General features: G+C 47.0%; 1 protein-coding gene across 2 annotated transcripts in view; it reads left to right on the forward strand.

Annotated features, from left to right (window-relative positions):
- Positions 1–421: 421 nt before the first annotated feature.
- The window catches only part of HMOX2 (heme oxygenase 2), a 334,320-nt gene continuing 317,244 nt past the window's right edge, over positions 422–17,497 (forward strand). Inside the window, exon 1 of one of the 2 annotated variants that reach the window (XM_069646782.1) lies at positions 422–573. The gene's annotated coding sequence lies outside the window, so the exon portion shown is untranslated. The remainder of the gene's footprint in view (positions 574–17,497) is intronic. The other variant, XM_069646783.1, reaches the window with a different exon arrangement.

Genomic DNA, 17,497 nt, shown 5'->3' on the forward strand with positions numbered 1-17,497 from the left:
TCCCTCCAGACCCACACGACTGTACCCCCCCCCAACCCTTCTTCCGGACCCACACGAGTGTCCCTATCCCCTCCAGACACAAGCTGAGCATAAAGTAAATGTAAGTTTACTCTCCCCGACTCAACCTGCTGTTTTGCAGGAACGTTCACGGTGTTCTGAAGAAAATACGAATTGTATTCTCAGCCAGTCAAGAGTACACGGATTGCTGCTGCTTTTCCAGTCAGTGCCTTATCGGTTTCATCTTTGAAAAATGTAGAGGGACAAGATGAAGTCGGACGCTGCAGAGTTTATGTAGAAACGTTTGCGGTATTCCGAGGAAAATGCCTACTTGCACCGGCAACCACAACCTTCCCGCTCAGCGCTTGCTGAAAATGTTCCGGAACCACTTCTTTGCTCCGGAAAAAACACACAATGTTGACGTAGTAAGTCACGTGAAGAAGAGTGGGTGGGCCATTGCTACGGTCCGTTTCTCGGATGTGAACTAGTCGCTACCGTTCTAACATTACTCGTTCAATCTGCAAATCAGTGTAACGGTTAATTAGGGCTCCTTTAGAGCAACCAAAATAAGTCCAGGTGCGTCGATTTAACTATCATGTCCAATTGTTTATGTTGTGTATGTTTTCAGCAAGCTGCAGGGGAGAGCTTGGGAGTTGGGTGGTGGATCGTTCTCTTGAGTGAAAATTGTGTACCTTGTTTACTAATATTTATTTTGTAAAACATTGTAATCTGGTATTTTAGTATGTATAAAGTTTTTGTTATAGTGGGGTCCAAAATTACAAGTTCCAGACTCCATTGTCTCGTCCGTCTTTCTCATCGCAGTCACTCTATGAAGTCTCCCCCGGGCCGAGAGACTGGTACTTCAGCTCCCTAAAAATTGTTTTCTTTTCCCTTTTTAACTCCTCCCTTAAAGCACCCTTCACTGCCCAAAAATCTCCTATTTGATTACCAAGCGATCAGTGTAGGAAATGGGCTGGAACAATACGGTGCTCCTCGCTCCCGCAAAGTTTGTTTGACCGGAGCGCTTCTCTGTCCTGAGTCCCAGGGAACAGCCAAGCTTTCACCAACGAACAGCCCTTGGTTATGACTACTCTTCACACAATCCTGAATGCAGAGACAGGCTTTGAAATGTCATAGAATTGTTTTGTTAGGGTGAATATTGAGACCAATAAAAAGAGCAGTGTTACATTTTTATTATGCACTCAAAAGGGTTTCTTGGTGAATCGCTATCACAGACTGTAACGTTCTGCCTTGCGTGGAATCAGAATTTGGAATGAAGGAGGTGCTAGGGAAAAAGATGTTTGCAGAAAGAGACGTTGTGAGTGGAGCCGGTGGGGCAACCAACATTTACAAAATAAATGTCTACTCACCATAATGAGTCCAGTACATAATTTCACTGGCAACAAGCTCTTGCGGTTCTGGCAGCCCCACTGAGTAGCTGTTGCCGCATTTGAACCTGTGCTGGGCCCACGATACACTACTGCATTGCTGTTTTCGTGCTCTGTGCAATGGACTGCTGGAGGAATTTCCTGTCTGCCCGGACCATTTTGTGTGTGCCCAGTGGTTGCTGTTAAGATGGATTTCTAAACTCTGACCTGGTTGGCAGAAGTTTAGGAGGCCACCCTACTTTAGTGGAATAGGGGAACCTTCTGGATGTCCTGACCAATCTGTGGTAGCTTGGTATGCGGTCAACACTAAGTCTCAGGCGGGTTGAGAGTGAGCGGAAGCCCACAATAAGCACCCACAGTAAAACTCTACAGATTACCCTTAGACAGGTGGATGTAAAAAATGTAACATATATACAAATTACGTTTAGCCTAATGCTGATAAAGGAGAGAAAATAGCCACAACCTGCAACAGAAAGGGGTCAGTTCAACGCATATATCGGATTAGGCAGTTCTTCATCAACAATCTCTAAGTTATATAGTTCAAAGTACAGTTGTGATTTGATATGATAATTTATTTATATCGCGCTCGTACACAAGTGTTTCAAGTGTTGTGCATTAACACGCGGATATGTGTAAAAACTAAAAGCGGGTTCTCTTCAGGGGGCTGTAGCTGCTCAGAAAGGGGCTTGAGGCAATGAAGAATACATTCCTATTCCTAGAGAAGGGTCTACCCTTGCGGATAGAGCGACTTTCGGAATTTGGGAATAGCTGCGGAGCGCAGGCTAGCCAAGCCAAGGTATCTTTTAAGGGATTCTCGTGCGTAAAAAGGGATGGATGTGCCAGGGGGCAACCGATAAGTGATGAAAGTATTCACAGACCCTCGACACAGTCCGGACCAAACTTTGTCAGTCTAGCCAACTTCGCTCGTAGGTCTTAACCCTGCAGTTTCAGGACGCTATGGCACTCAGCGGCTGCAGGACGATCATCCGTGGCAGGACAGTAGCCTTTACTCTGCTCTCAAAGAAAGGAGCAGGATAGTTGCAGTGCGGCGCATCTCAGGACACGGTAGGGCACAGCTGCAGGCACTTACAGCAACAGTCACCTCAGCAGGGTGACACACGGATGGCAAATGCTTGCAGCGTGGTGCACTCTCATAAATCACAAACCAGAAGAGCTAGGACAGCGACTTTTGGCGGGAGAGGGCTCAGGACCACAAGAAAGTGATTCCCAAAGTCTCATCTCAGGACGGCAGCGTTCCTGTGCGATACCCTGGGTTCAAGCTGGACAGTTCACTGGATGGCCCAGGAACACTTCTGAAGGGGATCTTTGCAAGGGTAAATAGGAGGTGCTGATAGTAGTTGTTCGCACTACTTCAATGAGGCAAAGCTCCCTTGCAGGACTTATTGGTAAAAGCAGTGGTCTGACGGAACAACAGCGGGGTCAGGGTGCCAAACCTTCCTAGCACGTCACCAGCGGTTCCTCGAGTCTGCTCTTTCGTTAAGGATACTTGGCTCCTATTGAAGTTTGGTGAGAACTTCAGTTGATCGACCTGGAATAGATGCAGAGCCCCTTCTCTTATCCAAGATTCAGTTTGTGCTCAAATCTCAGATAGCCAATGGAAGATCTCTCTTGTATGCACGCCAGACGTGGGCCAAACATGGCCCACAGTGGTTCCAGTCATTCATGACTACCAAACATACCTTGCACCAGAAGTGTGGATTGGGACCAGGCAGTCCTAACCCTCTTCCGAGGTACTAGCACACGTGACATGCAGGAGCCTGCAAAAAAATGCAGTTTTCGCGGGAGGCTGTTTGCCCAAATAAGGAATACCCGGGTTCTCGACCTGGGGGAAGGCAAAGGGACAAAATGTCCAAAGGACAGAACAAAAGACTTTGTGGCACAGCCATTTACGGGACTGGCCACAGTCTTGGGCCAAACACATATGGTCCATAAAAGCAAAGTAAAAGTAAACTGCTTCCAGAAGTTTGTCCTAGGCACACTTGTACAAACACCCAAAAATCCTTTAGAGTGTGGCTAGGGCCATAAAACAAAAGGACCCCTATGCGCGGTACTGTAAGGTACTTGGTACATAGATAAAAAGTTACCAAGAAATGGCAACAAAGGCGAAGACTAAGGGAAACATAGTTTCCCAGTACTGACAGCCTGGAGGACGTGTCAGTGAAAGACCAGAGGAGTGCAGCTGAAGGCTGTGCTCCACTGAAAAAAGTCAGGTTAGGTAAGCCAAACTAAAGCAAAAAGTTTTGGGGGGGGAGTTCACAAATGGAGGCAAAATTGCACCTAAGGGAAATCTTTCCTAACAGTTACCTGAAGTGACATAAGCCCAGGAAGTAAGTTTTGTGAGGCTCGCGGTGTGCATCTTTCAATTGCGGCACGTCTCAGGCCGTTCATTGCCATTACCCTGAGGAATGGATCTTTGAACGTTCAGGTACGTGCTCCAGGAAGCTCTTCAAAAGACATTTCAGGGAAATACCCTATAATATTGCTGTACATGGTTTCACCTCTTCTTCGTCGTAGTACTATAAACTAAAATAAAGAGCGAAGAGTGCTCAGAGAGTACTTTGTCATGGTAGCTATTGCGCCTCTTCCTCATCTCAGTACTACAAAAAAAAGGAAGGACTTTTGTAGCAGTCAGTAAATTGTCTTTCTTCGTGCCTGTGACTGATGTCAGCAATCATGGAGTAGGGACTGTTTTGTCTCAAAGGAGTGAAGGGGAGAGTGTACTATAGCTTTTGCCTCCAGAATACTAAGGAGGCAGAGACAAACTACTCGACCATAGAGAAGGATTTGCTGGCTGTAAAATGGGCGATTGATATCGCTCTGATCACAAGCCTTTGAGGGAGATGATGTCTACAAAAGGTATGGACAAGGTTTCTTTCACAATAAGGATTGCGGGTTTACATGAGTATACCTGGGATGTAGAGTATGTTCCAGGTGTTAAGAATAGGGCAGCTGATTGTCCCTCATGTTTGATTAATGTGGTGGAGGAGGAGCAAGATGTGAATGAGGAGAAGGAGGCTCAAATACTGGAGATTGATCAGGAGGTTGTCTCTAAAGAAGAATCGAAATATGCCATGTTTGCAGATTCTGTTATGATAGATATTAAGTAAAAGGTACAAAGTGGGTTGAGGCGTGAACATTTAAGGAAAGGGATGGTACCAGATGCTGCGGGAATGATTTTTGATGAACTGTGTGTGACGGTATGCATGATTTTAAAAGGTAATATGTTATTTCCTCCTGTTGGAGTGAGGAACAAAATTCAAATGGTAGCGCATGAGGGACATCAGGGAATGTCCAAGACCAAGCAGTTCATAAGGCAAGACTATTTGTGGCCAGAGATGGATGTACAGGTAGAAAGATTGATAAGATTATACAATGTGTGTGAGTATTCTGCCAAGGGTTGCACCACTCGAACCAAACCAATGACGTTAATGACCTTTCTATCCATAACGTTGGAGCGTGTGGGATTGGACATTGTGGGTCCGGTGAAAAGTCAAGGAACTCTTAAATATGGTGTAGTGTTAGTGGATTTGTTGTCTCGATGGGTAGAGACGTCTTTGGTACAAAATACATGTACCAATGATATCATTTGTTTTCTGGACACCATTTTGACGAGGGAAGGATATCCTTCTATACTTTTGACGGACAACGGGGTGCAGTTTGTGTCTGAGGAGATGGAGGGATTTTTGAAAGGGAATGGCAAAGATCATCGTACCAGTGCTATTTATCATCCCAAAACAAATGGTGGTGTGGAACGATTCAACACGGTCATTAAGGAGAGTATCCGGGTTGCCATTTTAGAAGGGAGAGATTGGCAGACGGCGGATGGAGATACAGTAGTGGTGTATAGGTTTACTCCCCAATCTCCCACAGGTATGATGCTCAGGAGGAGAAAGCCCAATACCAGAGTGTGTTCATCATGGCTGGGTAGGGCTAATATGTGAAAGATGGGTTTTCATGCTGTCAGGGAGGGTATATAGTGTTTTTAACGAATTGAAAATCTATATATGGGGGTGGGGTAACGGGTTAAAACGGGTGGGGAGGGTTTGGGGTGGGATTCTAAATGAAGGGGAAGGGGGGTTTTGCAGAGGACCCCCGAATAAAAAAAATATTGGTATTTTTTTACAGTAAAAATGTTTAGATTAAAATGTTTTCATTATTTTTTAATTTGGTAAAATCACATGTAACCGCCAGGGAACAGATAAAGAAGAGACAAGGGAATAATAATCCATTTTGATCTGAGAAAAGCTACCAAGGAAAAATGTGTCAGTGTGGGAGATTGGATGAGGATATGGGACAGGAATGCAGGATTAGTTCGGACTGAGTTTATCAAGATTGTAGAGAGATTATGTGGAGCAGTAAAAACCTCAGATGGAAGATTTTCGAATGTGAATAGAGTATGTAGGAAGTCAGGTGTTGGAAGAGGTATTGTGCATGAGGAGTTAGAAAGGAGCAAAGGGAAGATTGATCGACCCAAGACAGAATGTCACAGACAAGTTACTTGAAGGAGTATGTGGAGTGAGTGTACCAATGGAATTTTATGATTTATGTGTCTGCTGATATGTATGGATGTGTGAACACATTGGGTTATTTGTTATAAGTTCATGGTTCTGTTACCAAGGGTTATCGTTGCCACAAGGTTTAGTACATAGTTCTCTAAATGCATGGTTCTGGTATCAAGTTGTATTTTGCCATAAGGGCCTGTACCTAGTATTGTCATGTCATTCGTGGAGTTAGAAGGAAGGAAGGCTTGCACCGCTCTGCCTTGCGTAGAATCATAATTGGGAATATAGAATATGGAATGAAGGGGGTGCAAGGGAGAAAGAAAGACTGTTGCAGAGAGAGAGGTTGTGAGTGGAGCCGAGGGGGCGTACAGCATTTACAAAATAAAGCAGCCTATTCACCATACTGAGTCCACTACATCATTTCATAGACATGTTTCAAATTAAAAAAATTAAAATTGCTGCCATTCTTATGTACACAAAGTGCTCTTTGCTTTTGTGCAAATCGCCAAGCCTGGGTTCCATGAGGAGCTAATGTGTTGCTTAACCTGGCCTGGGGCCATGCCATTTGGGCCCGCCCCCAAAGGAGAGGAGGATTCCCAAAGTAATTTTCCCCTATTTCCAGTACTGCAAGCGATGTAAAACCACATTGTGTCTCATAATCTCATAAGGGAGGGATATCCAAAGTCATAAGTGAAGATCTTACGGGAATCATTCTGAATTCATCCGATGATTCCATCCTTGGATAATCCACAGCTAGCTCTGGGAGATCATCCTGAAGTATGTGTACAAGCTCAATTATTTAAATAAAATCCAGGGTTGAAATGAAGATGTGACAACTAGGAGCTACAAGCAGCTCCCGGGTATTGTGAGAAACCTGAGCATATTCTCCCAAGAGAACCTCAAGAATCCCGTATTCAGGAGGCCTGGGAAGGACCGACGCTCTTGGACCTCAACCCTAGGGGCGGAGGAACTAGAGAAGATCACCTGGATGGGGGAGCTCAGGGTTCTGCTCAGGGAAATTCCCCAGGTGATATGCAATATTATACCTGGGAAGGAGAGGAGGACGAGATACCTGAGGCCTTTGTAGGCTGAACTACATCTACCTCCCTTCCGCCCATTTAATATCTCCTACTCGGGTTCAACGACCCCTCCGTCTACAACCAATCCCCTAGGATCCCAAACCCGGTTGCACCCAAAAAAGATCTCTTCTCTAATCCCTGTTTTCCTATTTCTTACCCAAATACTTCCCATCGTTCTTCTCTATGTCCCCCTGATTATTCTTTTGCGAACACCATGACAAAACACTACCGCTCCCATAATCCCCTCTGTTCATTTCACAATAATAATCCCGGTCATTCCTGTCGGTCTCGCAAACCCTGCCAATCTCACCCTTCTGAGTTTTCCAAACACCCTAGTACCACGGTTATAATTCCTTAAAACACCTTCTCGTCATCCTCTACCCTGTAGGATACTCTTAACACTCTACCCCCCCTCCCCCCTTTCCGACACAAACACTTTCGCACCACCACGAAAGACAACGGACAAACACCAGAGCCGTCTACCTGACGTCTCCCACCACAGGGGTCGGGCATAGTCAGGCAATTGACGCGATCACACACACCTGACGGCCCATTCCCTTCCCCACAGGGATAAACGGTGGAGCACAAGAGCACAATACGAGCAAGGCAGACCGCACAACGAGAGAGCTAACTCAGCACAGCAGTTCAAGAGGAGGGGAAAGACGGCGCAAACTGAGAGGGTGACAAGGAGAGAAGTGACCTTGCCCTTTCCAAGCCAGGCCTGTGAAACCTCCACAGAAGGAATCGGAAGACGGTGAACAAAAGCGAGCATGTGTTGCAGCAGGTGTCAACTGTACACAAGGCCCTTCTCTGCTGATAACCAAGCTGAGGGAAGGCTCTTGCCACCGGCCTTGACTCCAGAGACAAGAAAAGCTAAGTGATTCATCACAGCCGGTGAGTCGAGGGGAGAGCCGATAAGAAATCGAAATGTGTTGAACAAAAGTAGCAAGCGGCTGATTAAAGGAAGTAAAAAGAACTGTTGAGACACAAGGGGAAAGCCAGCTATAAAAGAGTCGAGCACCACGTGGGTGCTCACTCAGGAAACTCTGGGCGATTACCCTGTTGTTGAAACTACTGTTACCAGAAGGCCTTGGGAGAAAGGCGAGAAGGGGGTCAAATTGGTCATACAGGGGTCTAATAAAATCCTCTGTATAGGCGACAGCCTTTGACCGACAGATGATTTTGAAGCTTAGGGAAGCGAATCCCGCATCGTAAAGTTGGCAAGAGTAAACCCGATGGAGGGATGCTGATAAAGAAGGGGCTAAGCCAAAAGTACTGATTAACAGTGTGTTGACGGGAGTGAACCCGGCAGAGGGATGTCCACAGTGAACTGTTTAAAAAGACATTAAGATTTGTGAAATAGATGTCACAGATAAGATTGTGTTGAAAGCCATAATGAACCCGGCGGAAGGAGGCTAACCATCGAAAAGGGTCTGAGCCCAGAAGAGGGCGACCAAGGGGTGAAGAGTTATCACCTAAACACCAGCAGAGAAGAATTTTGGAATTTTTGTTAACCTTTTGTTTAATCTTTTGGATCCCATCAGACCCTCAGAAGCTAGAAGCTTGAATACCGAAGGGTCTGACATTGCTAAGAACTTCTTGTGGATCTGAGCCTGGAAGAGGGAGATCCAGGGGTGAAAAGGCATCGCCCAGCTTGTAAGCAGAAAGGAACTTTTGTTTATTATTTTATTGAAGACATCAGGTCCTCAGAGGCAAGAGACTTTTTGTAGAAAAGAGACTTAACCACCGAAGGCCCTAATAAATTGAGAGCGGAACTGTTAGCTCATGCTGGGAAAGCTCCAGTGTGTGTTGTGCTCCAGAGTCCTACCTTGTCCCGTGCTCAAAACGTGGGGAAGGGAGAACCAACTACCGCATCCTGACTTATTATTTGTAAACATTTCTTCTTTACCGGTAAACCTTATCCCGCATTCTTTGTTTGTATTTAGCGTAAGGCTTGGCAATAGATTTTTCTTAGTATAGGCCCTTTTATTTGACAAGGACTGCCTTATTATTTCATGGTCGTAGCTTGCTCCCAGCTTAGATTTAGGTTTAGATTAGGCATTTTTTCAATCCGCATATACAGTTTAATCAAATCTCTAGAGCTGTGATCATGAGTTCCTTACAGTATACCCTATTAACCAGTAACCAGGAGCTTCCACTGGGGAATCAGTAGCTTGTACGTAGCGTTCTGTAAATCCAACTTCCACATAAAATGCAAACATGTCACTTTATCCATTATTTATGACCCTCTTATGCTTTAAAAGTCATATATATTTCTCCTAATGCTTTTTTATATATTGTCCCAAATGCATAGAGTTAATGTCATGACCAATAGTTGGTGATTGTGGGTGCGATGGAGGATCGTCTATGGGTGTTCCAGAACGGAGCTCTCTAAAAACTTGAGGTTCCGGTCTAGACCTCATCCAAGATGGCGCCATGTGTCTTTATTCACCATTGCAACACGCTTACCGAAGCGTTGCAACCCTTGTGGTTCGTGGGGTAAGACACGGTGCCTTTTCACTCGTTCTGACTACTGTTTGCTTGCCTTTCTTTTTCTTTCCTTCCTTGTCTTCCTTATTTCCACCGAGCACTGCAAAGATTTGTTAATTTACATTCCATTCCGATTATTTTTTTTCAGTTTTTTCCTTGCTGACTACGATTTCACTGCTGCTCATTACTACAGCTCTGACTTGTTTTTTGTCTACGCTGCATTGCCTGGGTTACTTCTTTAACATTGGATTATTCCTTCTGAAACTACTTTCACTATCCACTCCCTGTACTGCTGTTGAATTCAATTTTTTACATGATGCTCTGGTGTGCGTTCAGTTGGAGTTTCACAAGACTCCGATCACATGGAAATCACTGCAGCATTTCAGCTCTGACAAGCCTTGCACCTGTGAGTTTTTCTGCCTTCATTGGCTTCTTCCCCTTTTGGTCTATCTACTCGACATCTCCCCTGTTCTGTCTGTGTCTTACCTGACTGACAAGGTGTCTGCTGAGAGGAATAGACCGTTTCTCTACAAGGAATGCCAGATTGTTCAATGAAGAAGGGAGAAGGAAACAAGCAAGGAAAGGACTAACCCTTATCCTATTGCAGAACCAGGTGAGAGTTCTGTGGAACAAACTGAGAGTTTTCAGAGTTAAATTCACATAGGTGTCTTTGCTCGGCATCAGTTGGCCCGAAGAGCCAGAAGTAGCTCCTGGTAGCTGTTGGGGCCAAGCTGACCAGACACTTCTAGGCCAGCAGCTAAATAGCTCCCAGCTCCCCTCAATTTCACACCCTGAAATGACTCTAGAACAATCACAGTAACTACCTCTGGATGAGTTCCGATTACTTCACTGGAAACTAGGCGATGATCCATTACTATTTCAGGTAAAGATGGATGGAGATTACTTCAGGATGATTCCATGACAACTGTAGGCTGACTTGTGGTTCTTCCTGGATTATTTCATGACAACGCCATGGTGGGTTCTGAGTAATCTAGGATGATTCCATGACAATATCATTAAAACTTACTGACATTGAAACAAGGTTTATTTCACGGAGAACGTAAAAATGTCCAATTTTTAAATATTCATTGATGTCAAAAAGGAAGCACATTTTCTGTGCGTCCTCCTACACTCTTCTCCTGTACTGACAACCCACCTTCTATTGCACACCCAGTCCTGCAAATCTCTTTGGCGCTTGTCAGTTTCCAGCATCTTCGCCCAAAAGAAAATGGCCAACAAACGATCCCCATCAGCCAAGAACGACAGTCAGGACTTAGTTAAGCATGTCTCCTAGCTGTTAACCAAGAATTACTCACCCTTCAAGCCCTCCACCTGTTAACCCTGCATCCCAAGGCTCCCAGTTTAAGCCTCTGATTCCAAGACACCCCCCCACCCCTCTTCAACTCATTCAGGATATCCCCTTTACCATCCACCCACCCATGGACTCCCAACATTGAACCCTCCCAGCTTTCCCCTTAAAACCCCTCCCTCAAAGACTCAACCTTAATCCTCACCCATCCAAGCACTCCACACCCCATGGAACCGCCTTCCCTCCAAAGACCCTCTCCTTCAAATACCCACCCTCTCAAGGACTTTCCATAACCCTTCCCCCGAAGACACTCCCTGACCTATTTTCTTTGACGAATGTCATCCTTGCTCCCCTAGGGGGCGACATCCCCCATGCGTCCACAATACAATAGTCCCCCTGTGAGTGGTGTACCCATGGAGGATCACATGGGGGAGGAACCCCCTTATGGGATTGGGTAGGTACGACCATGCTCAAACAGCGTAGTATTCCCCTGCATTAATATACCTAAACCTTTCCCCCCATGTTAAATCCGCCATCCCCTTTTGTGGATAGGGCCAGTGTCTGCTATTGTCAGGTTAGTCCACCTCCTATACTTGATAACATTAAAAACCCAGAGAATGTAAGGTATACTGCATGTGGCTCTATCTCAAGTGTTGAAAAACCTAATATACTTGGCATGATTAAAACATAACAGAATGCAAATTATATTGCATATCTCTCTACTTCAAGTATTGGAAAACCTAAAATGCTTGACAAGATTCAAACCGTGGAAAATGCCAAGTATGTTATGTCTGACTCTATGGCATGGACTGAGAAGATGATGATGACCAGGAGTCCAAAGATCACTATGGAGGAACAGAATAAGCACTCTAGCTAGTTTGATTGGCCCAATGCAACTCCCTTTTTCCAATGCAGGAGTTTAAACGTCCCACAGCTGAGGTGCAATATGAGAGCTATCTTCCAAGGAGGAATCCGGCGAGCCATGCAGCAGAAAAAGGGACGTGAGCCAGCAGGAGGGAAGCCGAGAACGGAGAACGAGAAGCCGAGCAGGGTCCAAGAAGCAAGGACTACTCCGGCTGTTGCTGTGTGAAACCTCCGGGCATCCAGAGCACCAGGGAGGCATCCATGAGAGAGGACGCATCACCGGGGAGAAGCAGACATCAAGAGAGCCGCTGCAGACCGCGATGAAGCCCTGAACTCTACCGCTGCCTCAAGAGACGCAACAGCTTCTCGGGGAAATGCTGGCACCTACCCGAGAGAAGCAAACTGGTACGCAGGTTATCTGAGTGGTGCTGGAAGTCTGGGGCAGCAAGGGGGTGAAGGCGGAAGCCAGATCAAAAAGGTCTGGGACCCTGGGAAGGAAGTGTGGGTCTGGGATAGGCACCCATATGAGTCACAGAAACAAAAGCTAGTCCGAATATTGCGAGTCTGGGACCCGCGCCCATATGAGAAATTGAAATAAAGCCAAATAGAATATTGCGAGTCTCAGACCCGAACCCAAAAAGAGATAGTACACATTGGGACTGTTGCCTGGCAGGAGAGTAAACCGAGCCAGTGTGAATGTTACAAGTCTGCGACTCGCACCCATTGAGGGACAGTCCTTGAGAGGACGAAGACTAGGCAGGAGAGTATACGAAGCCGGTTTGAATACCGTGAGTCTGGGAGCCGTACCCAAAAGAGGGACAATCCATGAGAGGACATTTGCTTGGCAAGGGAGAAACAAAGCCGATCGGAATACTGCAGGTCTGGGACCTGCACCCAAAATTAGTGAAGAATACATTGTGCAAACAAATCTTACACTTGACAAAAAGAGTGTGCCAAATTTGTGGGATTAACAGGAGAACCATAAGGAGCATATTCTTGTGAACTGTCTATTGACATTTATATAAGAAAGTACAGGCATGAGAGGCCCAAAAAGGAGATAAACACTAAAATAAGGAATCTAGGGGAAAGGATCACAACCCTAACCTTGAAATCCTGCACTTTTGAACATTTCTTTATTTTTGCCATTTTTGCCCAAGAGACTGGGGACTTTTCTGTTGGTTAGTTCTACAAAGAACACTACAAAAAGGAATATAGGGGAAAGGATTACTATCCTAACCTTGGAGTCCTTTTGGGAATGTTTCTTTAGTATCACCCGCTTTGAGTCTCAGAGACTGGGACCTTTTCTGCTGGTTGGAGCTACAAAGAACGGTTTACTTTAGGAAGAGATCATCCCTGCACAGTTGGTTTAACTTATTAGTGTTAGAGACAGAAGTAGGCTTTTTAAGACACACCAGTAACAGACTTTACAATTTGGACATTCAGGCAATTTGCTTCGTTTTCTTAGAGGCAGGGAAACCCTGTTAGTTTTAGGGGCAGAGCTGCATTTTTCCAACCCTTTTTCAAATAATAAAAGTTTCTTCCCAAAAACATACCACCAGTGTGTCCGAGCCTTATTTCTGTACCCTTACCGCCCCCCCCAAAGCCTATAACCGTCCTCAATCATCACACTGTTCCAGAGGGATGCCCCCATCACTAAACTCAACCCTCAAGGACAAAACTCCATCACGGCACAGCCAGCAAGGACACCCCATCACCACACCGTTCCCTAGGGACAACCCCATCACAACCTTGTCCCCCTCCCCCATCACCCCAATCGGACCCCAGGGACACCACCGCATCACCACACTTGGTCTCCAGGGATAGTGCCCCCACCACTGCACTTGGCCCCAGGGACATCCCCCCTCCCCAATCACCAAACCTTGCCCCAGGAACGCCCCTCCATCACCACACACAGCCCCAGACTCCCCAACCCATCATCACACTCTGCCCAAGGGGCATGCCTCATTACTTCACTGCGCCCTTGATAACTCCCGTCTGACCCCACACCCCCATAACTGTATTCTTCCCCAAGGGCACCCCATAGAATCAGTACCCAGCAACCACGCCATACAAGGACCCTCTCTCAGGATTCCGTTTTCTCCCAAATCCATGTTAGGACACCTCCCACATACTTGTACTTGTACTCCCTCCCCAACTTCAGCGAAGCCCCTGCCTACAAGTACTATTCCCCTCTGCCCCCTAAAATCCACTCAAAGTTCCTCTGCCTGTCCTCATACACTTCACCTCTACGTAGCAATGCCCTCCTCTCAAACCCTTGTTCATTAAGTCCACCTCAACTTCTTCAGTCACAGTTCTTTCTAGCATCTGCAAAACACATAATGCTGTTGCTCAGTCTGTGATGTAGAAATCCATGAAACATGTATTGAAAATGCTTCCTTTTAACCCACCTGACACTAATTCGGCTCAATGTTTTAGTCAAAGAGAGCATGGCTGGCTGGTCATGGCAAAAAAAAGACATCCGGCGGAGCTGCATACTTGGCAGTTCTGCTTGCTGCGCGTGGCATGCAAGGGCTGTAGGCACCTATGCTTCCCTCAGTGAATTTCTGATGCAGCCCATTTCACTTTATAAATGGTTTGAAGCTCACTTTTCTGGTAGTAGAGCTCCGAACCTGTGTTCAGTCTCATAAGAAGATGTATTTGTGCAGGCAAAGTGAAAATGTCTTGCCTACCAATGAGGCAAAAAATCTTGGGGTCATCTTTGACTCCACTCTTTCCTTCTCTTCTCACATCTCAGGCATTTCCAAAAAATCCCACTACCAACTGCATCTCCTCAAGAAATTCTACATTTTCTCACTTTCCCCCAGAGGCTCACCACCTCGAGAGCCCAGTATGCTCGACTATTGCAACAGTCGCTTTCTCAATCTTCCTACTTCTACTCTTCGTCCTCTACAACTCTTCCTGAACAGACCCGCAAGAATTATCCTTGGCCTCAAGCCCAGGGGCCGCATCTCTCCGGCGCTAAAATCCCTCCACTGGCTCCCCATGGCTGCAAGGATCAAGTTCAAGACCCTCTGCATAATCCACAAGGCTTTCTGGGGCCAACGCTGTTTCCCTAAGTACTCTCTCTCTAGAGGCCTCTGCTCGTCCTCCTCCAACTCTCTGCGGGTGAGCCGCTTTCACAAAACAGAGATTTGGGTGTAGATCTTTATCCTCTGCAAGGGCCCTCCTCTGGAATAGCCTCCCTGCTTCTCTCTGTCTTGAGCTGGAGCACATTAAGTTCCGGAAACTCCTCAAGACCTTTCTCTTCTCTTCCTTCTTCTCTCTTTCTCTCCCCTGCTAACCTACGTTATCTTCTCTCCACCCTCCTTCCTCCGTCTCCTCCCTAACTCTGTTAATTTTTTTGCTGACTCGTTGCCTGGTTCACCTCCAGAGCCTTGCAGGTCTCAGGCCCCCCTGCCAGTTTTTGCACTTGCCTCCGGGCCACTGCAATATGCCTAGCATTACTGCACTTGTGCGTAGGCTCCATGAGCGAGGCAACCTCTCTCCACTTAACCCAGAGCCCTGTTGAGTCTGGATGCGTTTGTTCCCCCCGTACCCTCTCTTCCTCACACCTCAGTCTGTACACATGCATGACCTAAAAGTACTAGGACTAGTAAGTTTGAATGTCCTGTCCCCCCCCCTTCCTTTTTTTTCTGCCTCCCAACCCCCTTAGCTTGGTCGAAACTGTTACATTTCATGCACTTGCACTAGATGAAATGCTGTCCGGCCTAGTATGCTAGTTTTTCTGTTTTCTGTTCTGATCATTCGGAAACTTCAAGGCCGAAGAATGATTACTGTATTCCCTTGTTCCCTTCCCGCCTTGTATTGATTTGAAGCGGTCCACCTCGCTCACAACCGACAGTCCTTCACACTCGTAACTGCCACGCACTCCCTGATTAACCCCTTCCTGTCCTGCATGCCGCAGACTGTGATCCCTCGGTTTTCACTGTCATCTCCTTACACAGGCTCTCTGCAGTGCACTGGCCACAAACTTCACCACCAAAACTCGGGACATCCTGAACACCCTTGTTACACACCCACCCAACCCTTCCCATACCCCCCTGCCTGCCTTGGCCCCTCCCCTTACCCCTCTCTGCTCCTTCACACCTGAAGACGTCACCAGAGTTGTCTGCTCCATGAAGGTCTCTTCCAAACAGGTTTCCCCATGCTCATCCAGAATCATCAAGGACAACATTGGCTCTCTTTTGCCGCCGCTGATTTCTGCAACCACTAATTTGCCACTCGATCTTTCCCCTCCTCCTTCAAGCACTCCCTTGTGCGCCCCCTCCCCAAAAAACCCTCAGCGGACCCTACCTGTCCAGCCAACTACCGCCCTATTTCCACTACCCACTTCCTGGGGAAACTGCTGGAGAAGCTTGCCTTACCCCAACTCACCTTGCACTGAACTTTTGGGTGGTCTCCACGACCACCAATCTGGATTCCGAGCATTCATAGGCACGAAAACTGTTCTTCTGAACACCCGTGAAGAACTGCTTGCATCTCTGGACTCCATCTCCCCAGCTGTCCTCATACTACTCGATCTCTCCTCTGCCATTGACAGTCAACCATGACATCCTCATACAAAGGCTCCATGATGTATCTCGTAACAGGCACTGGACTGGTTGACCTCCTTCACTGACCTTCCCAAGTCATCCTGGGCTCCTTCTCTCCTCCTACCTCCCTCTACACCTGTGGTGTCCTTCAGGGTTCTATCCATCTACCTTGCTCAGCTGGCACTCCTCATCGCCTCCCCCAACTTCCAGTGTTATGCAGACAACACTCAACTCTTTTTCAAAATTCCTGCTAACCCTCTTGCACCTTCCATCATCCCTGTCTGCCTATCTGTCATCCAGTCCGGATGCACTTCCAACGATCTCTGCCTCAATGCCAGCAAAACAGAGATCCTTCCCATTGGGACCCCTGCTCTCTCCTTCTTCCTGTCTCTCTGGCCTTCCTCAATGGGCTCTCCCCCTGCTCCTTCTTCTGAAGCCAGAAACCTTTGAGTCATCGTCAACTCTTCCCTCTCCTTCCTCCCTCACACGCAGGACATTGCCAAGAAATACCACGTTCAGCCCTTCTTTCTCAAAGGAATTCTCTCCTTTCTCACCTTCCCCGAGAAGCTCAATGTGACTCGAGCCCTGGTTCTCTCTAGGCTTAACTATTGCAGTAGCCTCCTCCTGAATCTACTTCTTCCAGTCTGTGACCGCACCAGCTAATCCAGAATAGGGTAGCAAGACTTATCCTTGGCTTTAAGCCCAGGGACAGCATCTCTCCTGCCCTAAAAAGTCTTCAGTGGCTCCTGGTTGCTGCACATATTAAATTCAAATCCCTCTGCATCATCCACAAGGCTGTCTGTGGCCGGGGGGGGCCACACTAGCTGCAACTCTCGCAAACTAAATACGCTCCCTCTAGACCTCTACATTCCTCTGGCACCAACTCTCGGTGTGTAAATCGTTTCGCTAAACTGAGGGCCGGAGGTCGATCGCTTTTCTCAGCTGGCTCCCTCCTATGGAACAGCCTCCCCCTGCCGCTGTGTTTTGAACAGGATTTTCTTACATTTCCAGAAGCTCCCCAAGACTTTCCTCTTTACCTCCTCCTTCCCTCCTTCTGTCCTCTGCTAATCTCACAGTTGCTGTGATTGGTGTACAGGCCCTTATGCATCTTCGGGGCCCTTGACTTCCCACACCCAATCACTCTAGCTTCTGACTGCCCTCGGCACCTTTCAGCACACCCCTCCGCCCTGGAGGGTTGCACTTTCCACCCAATGCGGCTCCTTGCCGCATAGCCCTTACCATACCTTGCACTTCATCTGTGACTCGCCCTCGAGCACAGACACCCCAGCACAAC

The sequence above is a fragment of the Ambystoma mexicanum genome, chromosome 2q, assembly GCF_040938575.1.
Source record: "Ambystoma mexicanum isolate Mex_15411 chromosome 2q, UKY_AmexF1_1, whole genome shotgun sequence".
NCBI lineage: Eukaryota > Metazoa > Chordata > Amphibia > Caudata > Ambystomatidae > Ambystoma > Ambystoma mexicanum.